Here is a 12,085-nt window from a genome sequence, read left to right as displayed (position 1 = left end):
GACTGCTGAGCTTTTTTTGAAAGCACGGGTTGGAGGAGAGACTTTTCCAGCCGACCTAGGGTGAGCTCCGGCATCAAGGCATCAGCTGCACCTGGTAGTCCTGTCTGTTCATATCCGTGGACTGGAGGACACAAAGCACAGCTCTCCACACACCTCCTGTGTGGCACAGCCCCGGCCGAGGGCTCTGTCATACCCAGGTGACACGGCTGTCCCCGAAAGCACGGGCAGGCTCCCCTCGTGGGCCGAGCGGATCCAGTTTCGGTGCTAATGGGGTTCCCAGGGTTTGCAGATGTGAATGGTTTGCATTCCTGACTGGGAGGTGAGCGCAGGTGCACCAGGGGGTGGCCCTGAGCGCCGCTCCCCGGGCTGTCCCCAGCCCCTGGCACACAGAGCTGCTATTGTGCCCTGCCCCAGCTGCCCGTGGGACAGCACCTCAGCTGCTCAGGGTGCTGCTGTCTGGGCGTTTTCTAAAAATGTCTCTCCTTTTTCTCCTCCAGAGAAGATGTTTAAGGAGTCAAATCCTGAGCTGGGCCGTGGGCTTTTGGTCAGAGGTCCACGGAAACACCCCTTTGCTTTAAACCACCCTCCTTGTGCTTGCTCTGCTTAAACTCCAGGACTATTTAACACGCTTCGGCTTCTTATAAAGTTTCTGTCAAGACGGATTAGCAGCAGGCTGACAGATTGCTATTACAGCCCCAGTGAACTTTTAATACCTGCCAGTAAGTTCTGTGAGTCCTTTAAATCCTCCTGTGGACGCTCGGGTTGGGGAGCAAAGGCTGCTGCTTACAGTGGGGGCATTCAGCGTACCCCTGCCCCTCTCCCAGCTGTCAGCATTAAGGAATGGCCTCCAGGGATTTCTGCCATGACGTTCTCCAAGGCCTCAGAATGGCTTCCTGGATGCAAAGTGCATCCCCTCTCCCTGTGGGGTGAGGAGATGCTCACGCTGGGGCTGGAGGTGCCCCGGCAGGCTCCAGGCTCTCAGCTCCTGCCTGGCCAGGGCAGGGTGCTGGGGTGTGAGCAGCAGCCAGGGAGATTTTGGGGACCCTCAGGGGCTGCAGTCTGGCAGCTGAGGATCAGAGCACCCCTGAGGCAAGCTGCCAGCTGCCCTTCAGGCAGACTCGGCTTCATGCAGAAAAGTTGTGGCCTGAGGCCCCGGCACCCTCCCACAGGTCAGCAGGATGGCGGGTCTGCAGTTGATGTGATTTTTTCTTCCCTCTACTGAATTTCTCATCTTTTCATTTGAATGTTGGTGCACCTTTTCCCACTGCAGTCAGGAGCACTGAGATGGCCTCAGCGAGGAGATGAGGCAGGGAACAGCTGCCAGACGTCCGTGTGGGGAAGTGGCTGCCATGTGAAGGGGTGTGCTGATGTGGTGCAGCTCAAACAGATTCTGTCCAGGATCTCTGGGCCTCTGCTGGGCACCAGCATGCCCTCCCTTCCTCCCACAGCTTTTTTTCCCCCTACCTACTAAATCCCCAGCTTCTAGAAGCGTGTTGTGTGCAGGAAGATATTGGCTCTACTGGATAGCTTCCAGTTGTGGGGAGAAAAAAGCTTGAAATTGCCCTTGCCAAACTCTGTAAACTCAAAAACCAGAAGTCACCTAGTACTTGTTTTGATTGTGTCTGGATGTGTTCTGCTCTTCAGGCTTCACTTATTGGGATGCACATTTTCCCAGTAGGCAGTTTGCATCCAGAGCCTTATTAGCCCTTTGAAATGCCATCTTTCTCTTGTGCAGCATTGGACAAGTTTGTGTAGCTTGGCAGAGAGACAGTTGTTCAACAAGAGGCTGCAGCTGAGCAAGATGTCTTGTCTTGGCATGGCCAGCACATCGTGGCTGCTATCCTGGCTGGAATTTTGGCCTCCCGCCTGCAGGACGTGCCTCAAGGCACCCAGCAAGGGCTGTGGAGCTGGATGCTGCGTGCCCTGGTGCCACAGCTCTGCTGAGGTGCTGCTTGATGTGGCTCAAGCAGGGGTTGTCAGAAACTCTGGCCAAAACTGGACCTCTGATAGGGGCTGCACATGCGGCTGGCAGGAGCCAGGAGGCAAAGGGAGCTGCACCAAATGCATGGTGGATGCAGATATAAAGAGGAGCCTCTTGTCAATGGAGGGAGGTTTGGGGTGCTGGAGAGCCAGGATAACTTTAGATTTACTGCTGGGAAGGAGAATGAGAGAACCTTGGCTTTCTGGTGACTGTCGCAGCTGTGCCCTGCTTGCACTGGGTTAACTTGAGCAGCTGCTCTTTAAGAATCTTCGGGGCTTTTTCTTTTTAATTTTTTTTTAATTGTACAGCGGTACGCATTTTTGGAAAGCTGGGCTATTATCCCTCCAATAGCAAAACCCAAACCAGAAGGGAGAAAGGGAGGGAGGGAGCACGAGAAGGGGGCCTTTGAAGTGAGCTGCCCAAATGAAACGTGTGACATCAGAGAGATGGCAGATAGCTGGCAGAACAAGGCTGCCTTTGAGCCCACCTTGGGCCCAGCCAGCACGCACTTTACACCCCACCTCCCGAAGCTGGAGATGAAAGATGCCCCAGGCAGCCTGCCTGACCCCATTGCCTCTGCTATCTCCACTTGATTGCACAGTGTTTTGCTCCAAACAATCCCTCACTGTCTGGGCCGCACAGGTGAATCTCCCGGCTTGGCCGGGCCGCGGGGATGCCGCGCATAGCACGGCTGCTCCCGGCCGCGCTCACCTGCGAGCAGCTTTGTTCCCTGGCCCGGCACGGAGCAGGGCTGCAGAGCAGGGCGTGGGGCAGCCTGGGGATGGGGAAAGCTCTGGGGGAATGTGGAGTCAGGGAGCATCTTTGGCCAGCAGGTTTGGTGAGGCCAGGGTCTTGTGTTGGATGATCTGAGGAAGGAACCGGACTGGATTTGAAAGTGATCTCCTTCTCTGTTACAATCTGCTAAAGAACTCTTGTTTCCCCCAAAATGGGCCACAAAACCAGGTTTCATGGGCTGCTTTAACACCCTCCCACTCACTTCATAGGCTGCTTTAACAGCACCCACTCACAGTACTGTGGAGCTCTCTGCAAAGAGAAAAATGAGGCCGGATCCCACCCTGGAGTCCCCAAACCAGAGACAAAGACACAACCAGTGTAGCCACAAGCAGGCTTAGAACAGACTCCTGACTGGTTCATTTCTGAGTGTCTCCCAGCAGTGTAAAATCCTGATGGGACCGCTCTCAACCGCATGGACTGGTTGTTCATGACTGCCCTCATGGGACCTGTGTCCTTTCCAGGTGGGTTAGGAAGGGAAGGGCAAGTGGACATTCTGCTGGTGAGAGCTGCAAGAGCCATTACAGCAGGAACAAATCACAGGGCTGGCCAACATCATCTCCTGGTTAGGAAAGAAGGAAAAGGACTGGGCACTGGAGCCATTCTTTTGAAGATCATCAGCCAGTGGAACTCAACCCTACCTCTGCTCTGTGGGTGGACAGGCTCAGGGAAGCCTTGAGTGTCCAAGCAGTACCACAGACGTGTCCACACAACCTTCTCAGGGGGCCCTTCCCCAGCAAATGCAGCCAGAGGCAATTCCTGGCTTCACGGCGGGAGCAGACATCAAAACCCTGAAGGGCATTTGAGCAGCTGAGCTCCCATACGAAGACCTGAGCACCCTTTTGACCTTTACTGAACAGATCAGAGCCAAGTTTTCCCTTGCATTCAGTGACTTGTAAAGACTGAGTGCCCTAAAATCAATGTTACTAGTGAGAACATGGAAATTAATTGTGTCAATCTATCACTCATCTTGCCCTATTACATTCAGTGATTAGAAGTTGGCCTCAAACACATGAACAAAGTGTCTTCTGTGACAGGTAACTGCTGCATGGGGGATGGCAGTGAGTGGCTTAGAGTGGCCAAAAGCAGAGAACAAAAGAAAAGTTTGGGTCCAGCACTTTTTGTATTGGTTTCAGGCTTTTTTTTCAGTGCAATGCAACGCTTTCCTTGCTTGGGTCTAGTTTGGTCAGTGTCACATCTTGGAAACAAAGGATTAAGTACAAAAAACACGAAGGTTTGCAGAAGTCTGGGTTGCAAAGCAAGCAAAGTCTTCAGGACACAACCCCGTCTTGTCCCTCCTGATGGGCAATGAGGAGCTTGAAGGAATCTGCTTAGTAACGATTTGTGAAATTGTAAAGTTGGAAAAAAAGGTAAAACAACAGGAAACCATCAGCAGGGGGAGGTACATGGAGCACATTCTGCTCTGGACTGTCCTGGAGCAGTGCTAAGGAATGACACACCATGTTGATTGGCCAGAGGGGAGACTCGCAGGAATGCTTAAAGGTATTATTATTATTATTATTAAAGGTATTTTGGAAATGACCTTCCCAAAATCTGTTTAGGGACAGGCTGATTGAAGCTGTGAACGACACCAGCGCTGTGGGAGTTTTTGCATGTCCAGCTGTCACATCACCCTCACCCAAACCTGGCCTCGGGGAGCAAATGGTGTTGCTGGTGACCTGTGTGCCTTCACCTCCATCCACAGACAGCCTGGGGGCTGGTGACACAGCCAGGCTGCCGTGGTGGCTGTGGAACAGCTGAGGTACCTGATGGCTGGAGGGGGGATGTGATTGAGCTGCCTTCATGAAAGCCCAGCTGGGCAGCCACAAACAGGTATGGAAGCACAGAGCTTGCATTTGGGCTGAAATGACTCCACTGACCATGGCTTTAAGTTTAACTCATGTCTAGCTTAGCTTTAGACTAGCTACTGTGAAGAAATTTCAGCTTTGCTGTGCACACAACATGCCTGAACAGCTTTCCATCCTGCCCCAGAGCTACGCAGTTCAGTCCAAGCAAAAAGCTGCTTCCCACCCGAGGTTACTGCTGAACTCTTGGCATCCCAAAGTCTCTTGAGACAAGTTGCTGTAGGCCTGGGGCTACCTGGAGGTGGCAGAGGGATGACAGCCCCTCCACCCCTCCTTGGGAAGGAATCACCCTCCCACTGCACACCCACTGAGTGTGCTTGGCATTGTTCAGCAGCACTGAGGGGTCACCTGTGTGCTCCATGGCAATCAGAGGGTTACACCTTGGGGCAGCAGGGCAGCTTGGAAACCTGCTGATACCCCTCATACAAGGCTCATTTTCAATGGGTTTCAACTAGTTTCTCAAACTAGTTCCTGGGGGAGAAGAAAAGCCTTGCTGCTCTACATCAGCATCCCCATGTGCTCCCTGTTGCCCTCCAGCACGGCCAGAATCCACACAACAAAGATGAATTTGGGGTGGGGAAGAACCAGTTATTCCAGGCAGAATCAGGCCTGTGTGATCGGTGTTGGTTGGGCTGAACAGGCTGATCAGCTTGAAAACTCCAGGAAAACACTTGGATGGGGATATCTAGGCGAGCCCCTGGAGTGGGTGGCACTGCCATGCTGTACCTCAGTTTTACACCCATCACTTTTTCTAGGGGCACCTTGTCAAACCAACCAGGACGAGATTCAAGGTGCCTAAATCGTGCAGGCTCTGGGCACGCTGGACACCTGTAGAGCTTTATGACCCCATATCTGAATTTCCTTCTGTAAAATGGGGAGAGGAGCATTTTGCCCTGATTCGTCCTCCTTCAGGGTATGGTTGTCCATCAGAGGGCAGAAACATTATCTTCTGGGGCAACAGTGGGCCTATTGCCACCAATCCTTTCAAAGATTGCAGGGCTGATACCAAACTGCTCTGTGCTTTTCTGTGTCACTGGCATCTGTGTTCACCAAAAGATTTTCTACAGTCTGTGCCCAGGCACGGAACTCAACTCATCTCTGTCCCAGCTGGTGGGGACAGAGGGACCAGATCAGGAGCACTTTCCACATCAAAAAGGAGTTGATTTGGGCATAGAAATTTGGAAGGCCGCCTCAGTGGGAAAGAAGGGGAGGAATTGCAGCTAGAATAGGCAGCGTGCCTATTCCTATCCCATGCCCTGAGGCAAGGCTGGGTGGGCTCTGTGCTTGCCCAGCCTGCAATGAGTATCCTCCAGTAGCCAAGGGTGTGTTGCTCTCCTGGAGCTGCCATTTGGGAGCTTCCCCAGACATTTTTCTGTGCTCCCTTTCTCCCTGTAGAAAGAAACACGAGGCAAGGAACACAAACGAGAGAAAATCTGACACCTGAGAAGGAGGATGAAGTGCAGAGCTGGGGAGTCCTGCCCTGTGATCAACCCCTGAGCTGGGAGGGACCTGGAAAATATTTTTATCTCTTCGCAGGCACCCAGCTCTGGGGCTAATTGTGGGTTTGGTGGTGGAGAATGGACTGTTGTGCCATTGCCTGGCTCTGGGCTTTTCCAGCCTCCCTGTGCCACAAGGACAGGACAGCAGCTCTGCCTCCCCGGTGACCTCTGCCGCAGAGGTGGCTGCAGCTTCTCTGTACCCACATGTCCCCTTCCTCCCTCTCCTTCATTAAGGCACTGATCTCTTCCCAATAACAAGGGGGCTTCTGTTCGACAAAACCTGCCAATTAGTCATTCTGGCTGGGTATAAACGTGGCACTTGAACAGCTGAGGGGACGGCGGGCAGTCCTGCCCCTTCTCGCGGCGTTGCCAAGCTTGCCATTAACACAATGTGACAACTAATCTCTCTATAGCATCTGACTGAGCAATTTTAATTAATAGCTCTGTACGCTGGCACCCCCCCGCCCCTCCGCTGGGCACAGGTACCGCGTGCCTTTAAAGCTCTTCCCTGCCACTGCAGCCTGCCTGCACAAAAGGAGGGGAAAAGGCCTCGTTCTGCCCCAGTTTGAGGCTGTGACCCTCAAACTGGACCAGGAGCCCCCATTCCCTGTCTGCTCCGTGGGGCTGAGCACCTCAATAAACACGGAGGCTCTGGGGCAGAGGGGTTTTCTCAGCTCTGCTGGTGGTGGCCTGTGGGAGGTCAGGGGCTGAGCCAGCTTCTTGGCCTGGATCTAGGGGGACTGGAGGGCACTGGGGGGGCATTTGTGCTATTCCTCCAAAACAGGCTTTATTCAAGTGCGGGATAACATCAGAAAAAAAAATCCTATTTCCACAGCCAGGTTCTCCCCTGATGTGAACAGCCACAGCTTGGCAGATGGCTGCTGTTGGGACCTCTGTGGTTTCGGTGCAGAGGTGTCCTGGCTTGTTTTAGGACAACTGAGAGGGCTCATCCATGGTGATCTTGAATGCTGCTTTAGGCAAATATTAGCTTGAGGAGGCCAGTTTGGGGCCGTGGCTCTCAGTGGTGTGACCATCACCATGGTTGCAGCAGGAGCAAGGCCATCCCCCAGCACGGCCAGGAGCCCAGAGAAGCTGCTCTGGGCTGTGTGGGTCACTGCAGTGGGAGCAGCACACAGATTGCCCCAGGAAGAGGGAAAAACCATTGTGGTTAAAAAGACAAGTGGACATTTCTGGTGAGGACTGGCAGGAAAATCTGGGTGCAGCAGAAGGTGCAAAGGCTGGCAGAGTGCAGAGGTGTGGAGAGTCCCCTCCCCACCCTCCCTTAATCAATGCTTTGGTGCTCCTGATCCAGGTGTTGCTGGGTAGCCAAGACCAGAGATGGACTCAGGGTGGCTGGATAGCCTGATCATGACAAAATTGCTCAGGTTCTTGGATAAGAGGAATACACTGGGTTATCTCCTGCCACACTGGCCTGACACCAGCACTGCCCTGCTGCAGCTCCCTCCTGCCCAGGGCTGCACAGCTCCCTGCCTTCAGATCACCAGAGGCAGCCCTCAAAGGTGGTGAGAAAGCACCACGGGGTGCTCCAGCTTGGGAGGGCGTCCATGCATTCTCCAGGTTCTCATTCCCATGGCATTTCTGGGGGTCTTACACAGTCCCCTTGGCAGAACAGCTGCAGTGTGTGTCCCCCTGGGGTGCTGGCAGCCTGTGGCCTCCAGCAGTGACTGCCCCACACCTGGTGATGCTCCTGCTGGATGTGCTTAAGCAATCTGATCCTTAGGCAATAAATGGCAGGGAGCCCTTGCTCTCCATAGTGGGCTCAACTCTTGCTCTGGCTGGGAATATCTGTCCATCCTGGAAGTGTTGTTTATTCTGGACAAATACAGGGGCTTGTGCTTTGCTTTGTTCTTGTGAAAAGCACGGGGGTGTGTTTCTAGATCTATCTCATGCCATGAAAACACAGCAGATGTGTGGGATAAGGGAAGAGTGTGTAGGAGCCCCTTTCCTGGAGATGGGATCTAGAAGGAATTGACCAACCAGTTCCATCCCTTTCCCTCTGCTTGTGCTTGTCCTTTCTAGCTTGGTCCTTGCTGGTGACTTATGTTTTTCTTGCTCCCTCTCCTGCTTTGGAGGCTGCCCAGGCAGCATCCCAGAGCTCTGGCTGCCCTTGCTTTGGCAGGGAATGCATCGTGGGACTGCCCAAGGTCACCCCTGGTCCCCAGGGTGACTTGTTGGACTCAGACACCCCAAGCACAGCAGTCCCAGGACACCGCCCTGCCAGGACCACCGAGGCTGTGACATTGCCCAGAGCCACCAGAGCTCTCCTCCTTCCAGCTCACCCTCCTGACAGACACATCACCCGCTGGGATACTCAGGGATCTCCTCGGCCAGGCAGCTGGCGAGCACAGCCACCCATCCTCACGCTGGGAAACGCTCTGCAGCCCGGCCATGCCCGGGGCGAGCATCCCTTCCCTGCCGGCAGACGGAGGGGATGTGCTCGGGATGTGCGCGGGCAGCGGTGCCCCCAGCACGGCCCTGCCCCATCTGCCCGCACGGCAGCGCGGCGGGGAGCTAATGAGAAGCAAGGTGAGAGGCAGGAGACAGCCTGACGGCTCCGCAAGCTGCCGGGCAGCAGCAGGACGGCACCTGCCCCCCCTGCCCATCTCCAGCCTCATCATGAGGTTATTACTGGCCCGCTGCTTGACGGCCGGCAGCAGCATCTCTCGAGCATCTCTCGCCTCCTCGTCCTCCCAATTCCCACTTGTGGCTGCGAGGCGGGGATGGCCCTGCCCTCACGCCGGGCTTTGGTCCCGGCTGCAGCGGGAAGGAGCAGAGAGGGAGGGAGGGATGGTTTTGACCTTGCTCGCAAAGGATGCGATGCTCGCCGCCTGTCCGTCCCTGTTATCATCTCTTGAAGGCTGCTGGCCCGTTGCAGCCTGGTTTGACAGGGGGAGAAATCTCAGAGATAATTAAGTTCCTACAAGTTTTGTGAAAACGGGCAGGCGAAGGAAAGGGGTGTGATGAGGGATGCTGCGGGAGGAAGGCTGAGCCAAGGAACGGCGGTGCCTTGTTTGGGGGAAGCATTTCCTGGGGCCTGCATGGGAAATCAGGAATGATGCTGAGCAGGGCTTTTCCAGCGCTGGGTCCGCCGGGGGAAAGGATGGGACATTAGACAGTACACCCAGGAACAGCGAGATCCCAGAGCATCCCAAAAAGGGCCTCACACGTGGACAACGAAGGCACACGAGCTCTTTAAAAATTCCTTAAAGGATAAAAAGCCCATCTGTGTTTGTGCCAGCTACCGAGGCAGCGTGGTGTGTGCCAGTCGTGTCCCTCTCTCTCTGCCTGCAGAGCACTGGTTCAGAGACTCCGAGCACTTGTCACCGCCCCACCTCAGCTAAGAGCAGCTGCAAGCGGCTCCGCACGCTATTAATGATTGTATTAATTGCTAATGCAGCACGAGAAACCCGTGTGCCACCAGACTCCCGACATCCAGAAAGGTTTGCGAGGCAGGCTGTGGAGCGGCTGCTGCTCGCCGCCTGCCTCAGGGAGGGTGGGACAGGCGGGTGGCACGCAGGTGACAATGGGGATGCGGATGTCGCGGCCGATCACGTCGGGGAAGGAGGCGAGCGGCAAAGCGGCGACACCGCGGTGACACCTCGCTGGCGAGGGGCAGGTGTGGGGGCCGACACATGTTCGGCACCGCCACGCCGCTAATTATCACCTCGGCCACCGCGCCCTGCCCCGCCGGGGTGGCACTGCCCGGGTGGCAGCGGGTTTTGTCCCCGCGCTGTCCCTTGGAGCCACGCCGGGGACAAACAGCCGCTGCCACCTGGGTGACCGCGGCAGCAGGGCTTCGTGCAGTCAGGTTCTGGCTGCTGCAAGGAAGAGGCTGGGAAAGCTTCCTTCTCACCGCTCAGACACAGCCACCCTAGAAATCAGTGCGGTCGTTCCTTGCCTTGAGCACCCCGGGGAAATCGGGGGACAGGGACACACAGCGACTTGCGGCTCGGAGGGTTCAGGCAGGCAGGGAAGGGAATTGCCTTCGCCCTGGAAAGAGCTGCACCTTCTAAGTGACACAGAGAGCGGGGCTTATTTTCCTCTGGGGATTTTGTCCTGTGTGCTCTGGCACGGCCACGTGCTGCTGCTCCAGCTCAGCTCACCCAGCAGAGCATCAAGCACCCACCCAGACTGCTTTTCCCAATTTCCCTGCTAGCCAGACCAAAAAAAAAAAAAAAAAAAAAAAAAAAAAAAAAAAAAAAAAAAAAAATCCCAGATGGAGAGGGTCACAATTTTGCTGAAACGTGATTTTTTTTTTTTTTTTTTTTTTTTTCTGGGAATGCCTGACTGAAATTCCTGACAATTTTTCCCCAATCAGGAGTATCTTGCGGGGTCACTCCAGCCCCATTCTGCCTTCACAGCGTCTTCTCGGGTTCCTGAAGGGGAAGGGAGGGAAGAATCCTCTCCTGTTTACTCCAGCTTTCCACCGGATGGAACCAGGAGGTTTTGCAGCAACCCCCGGCGGTGACCTGGCTTCAGGAAGGGAGGATGAGGATGCGCCATCACCTTCGGGAATGCTCACCTGGGGAACAGTCACCATCCATCCCCAAAGCGCCGCCGCGCCTGGGCAGCCCCGGCGTGTCCCCAGGGGTTGGGGACAGCAGCTGGGGACAGCGCAGCTGGCTGGGCACCTCTCGGGGGCTTCTGCAGGGCTGCCCCGCTCCTCTGTGCGGGCAGAAGCCTCCATCTCGTGGCCGAGTCCCGAACGACACACCGGGGACAAGGAGGGCTGGCACCCGGGGCAGCTCCTCAGCTGCGGGGACAGGACAGCCCGCAGCCCTGGAACTCATCACTGACCACAGAATTCTCTTTCCCCCGCCGCAAATTCATGGAGTCCTACGGAAATGAGCTGGATAGTTTTACTTATAAATCTTGATCTCTTCTCTGGGTGCATTATTTCAGCAGTCAAAAGTTTTCCAGAAGGTTACAAGGCTTTATTTATGTTGTTTTTTTTTTTAATTTTTGAAGCTGGACTCAAGGCAACCAAGGAGGCAGCAGGATAAAATTAGGCAGTGGGATGATGAGGGATGAGAGAGGGGATCTTCCCCAGCCCTGGTTTCCCATCCCCTTGGGCTCTGCTGGCCCCTGGCTGGGGGCATCAGGAGCAGGGCTGTGCCTGGGCAGGATTAATCAATTTACCAATTTACCAATTTATCAATTTATCCATTTATCCATTTATCCATTTATCCATTTATCCATTTATCCATTATGTTCACCTGCCTGGTGTCCTGTAACATTCCTGCTCTCTCATCCCTTAATCGTGTAGGGAGTGGAATGCTCATCCCAAGGTGAGGAAAGCCTGTGTGCCTCAGTTTCCCTATTTAAAATGAGCTTCTTCTGCCTTTGCTTCTCTCCCAGCCTGACCCTCGTTCCAACCCCTTTAATCAATCCAGGGACCAGCTCTGCCTCACAGCATCCAGCAACTTTGTCACCTAAAACCCTTAGCTCATTTCTCTAATGAGGGAAACGTGCAAACCAACGGCATTTCCCTCCAACGTCTTTCTTCCCACTTTTCAAAAATTAAGATCTTATTTCAGCATCAGCACAAGAATTCCCCCCTCCCCCTTTCTGAAATTCCACAGGGAATTTCAAGAAAAATGGAAATATTTACAAGACACCCCAGGACAGAGAACTGGGTGGTGAGCAGCTTTCATCTGGTGCAGCCTTCTCTTCCTGCCCTGTGGGATAAAAGTCCCAGCAGAAGTGACAAAGACTCATAAATTCTGCAGAACAATTTCATTCTTTCTGGAAAAAATCTGCTTGTTCCCTGAAGTGGGACTGAGAGCTGGATGTCATGCGGGTAAAGAAAGTTTCTGTGAATGTCTGTCTCTTAATTAATATTAATACCTCTCCAGCTTTTAATCTCTGCTTTAAATAAAAAGAACCCAGCTATGGCAGAGTTCCCACCACATTAAGAAACCCATGAA

Source organism: Lonchura striata, chromosome 8 (genome assembly GCF_050655825.1).
Source record: "Lonchura striata isolate lonStrDom1 chromosome 8, ASM5065582v1, whole genome shotgun sequence".
NCBI classification, from domain to species: Eukaryota; Metazoa; Chordata; class Aves; order Passeriformes; family Estrildidae; genus Lonchura; species Lonchura striata.
The sequence above is the reverse complement of the archived record's forward strand: the minus strand, read 5'-3'. Positions refer to the sequence as shown.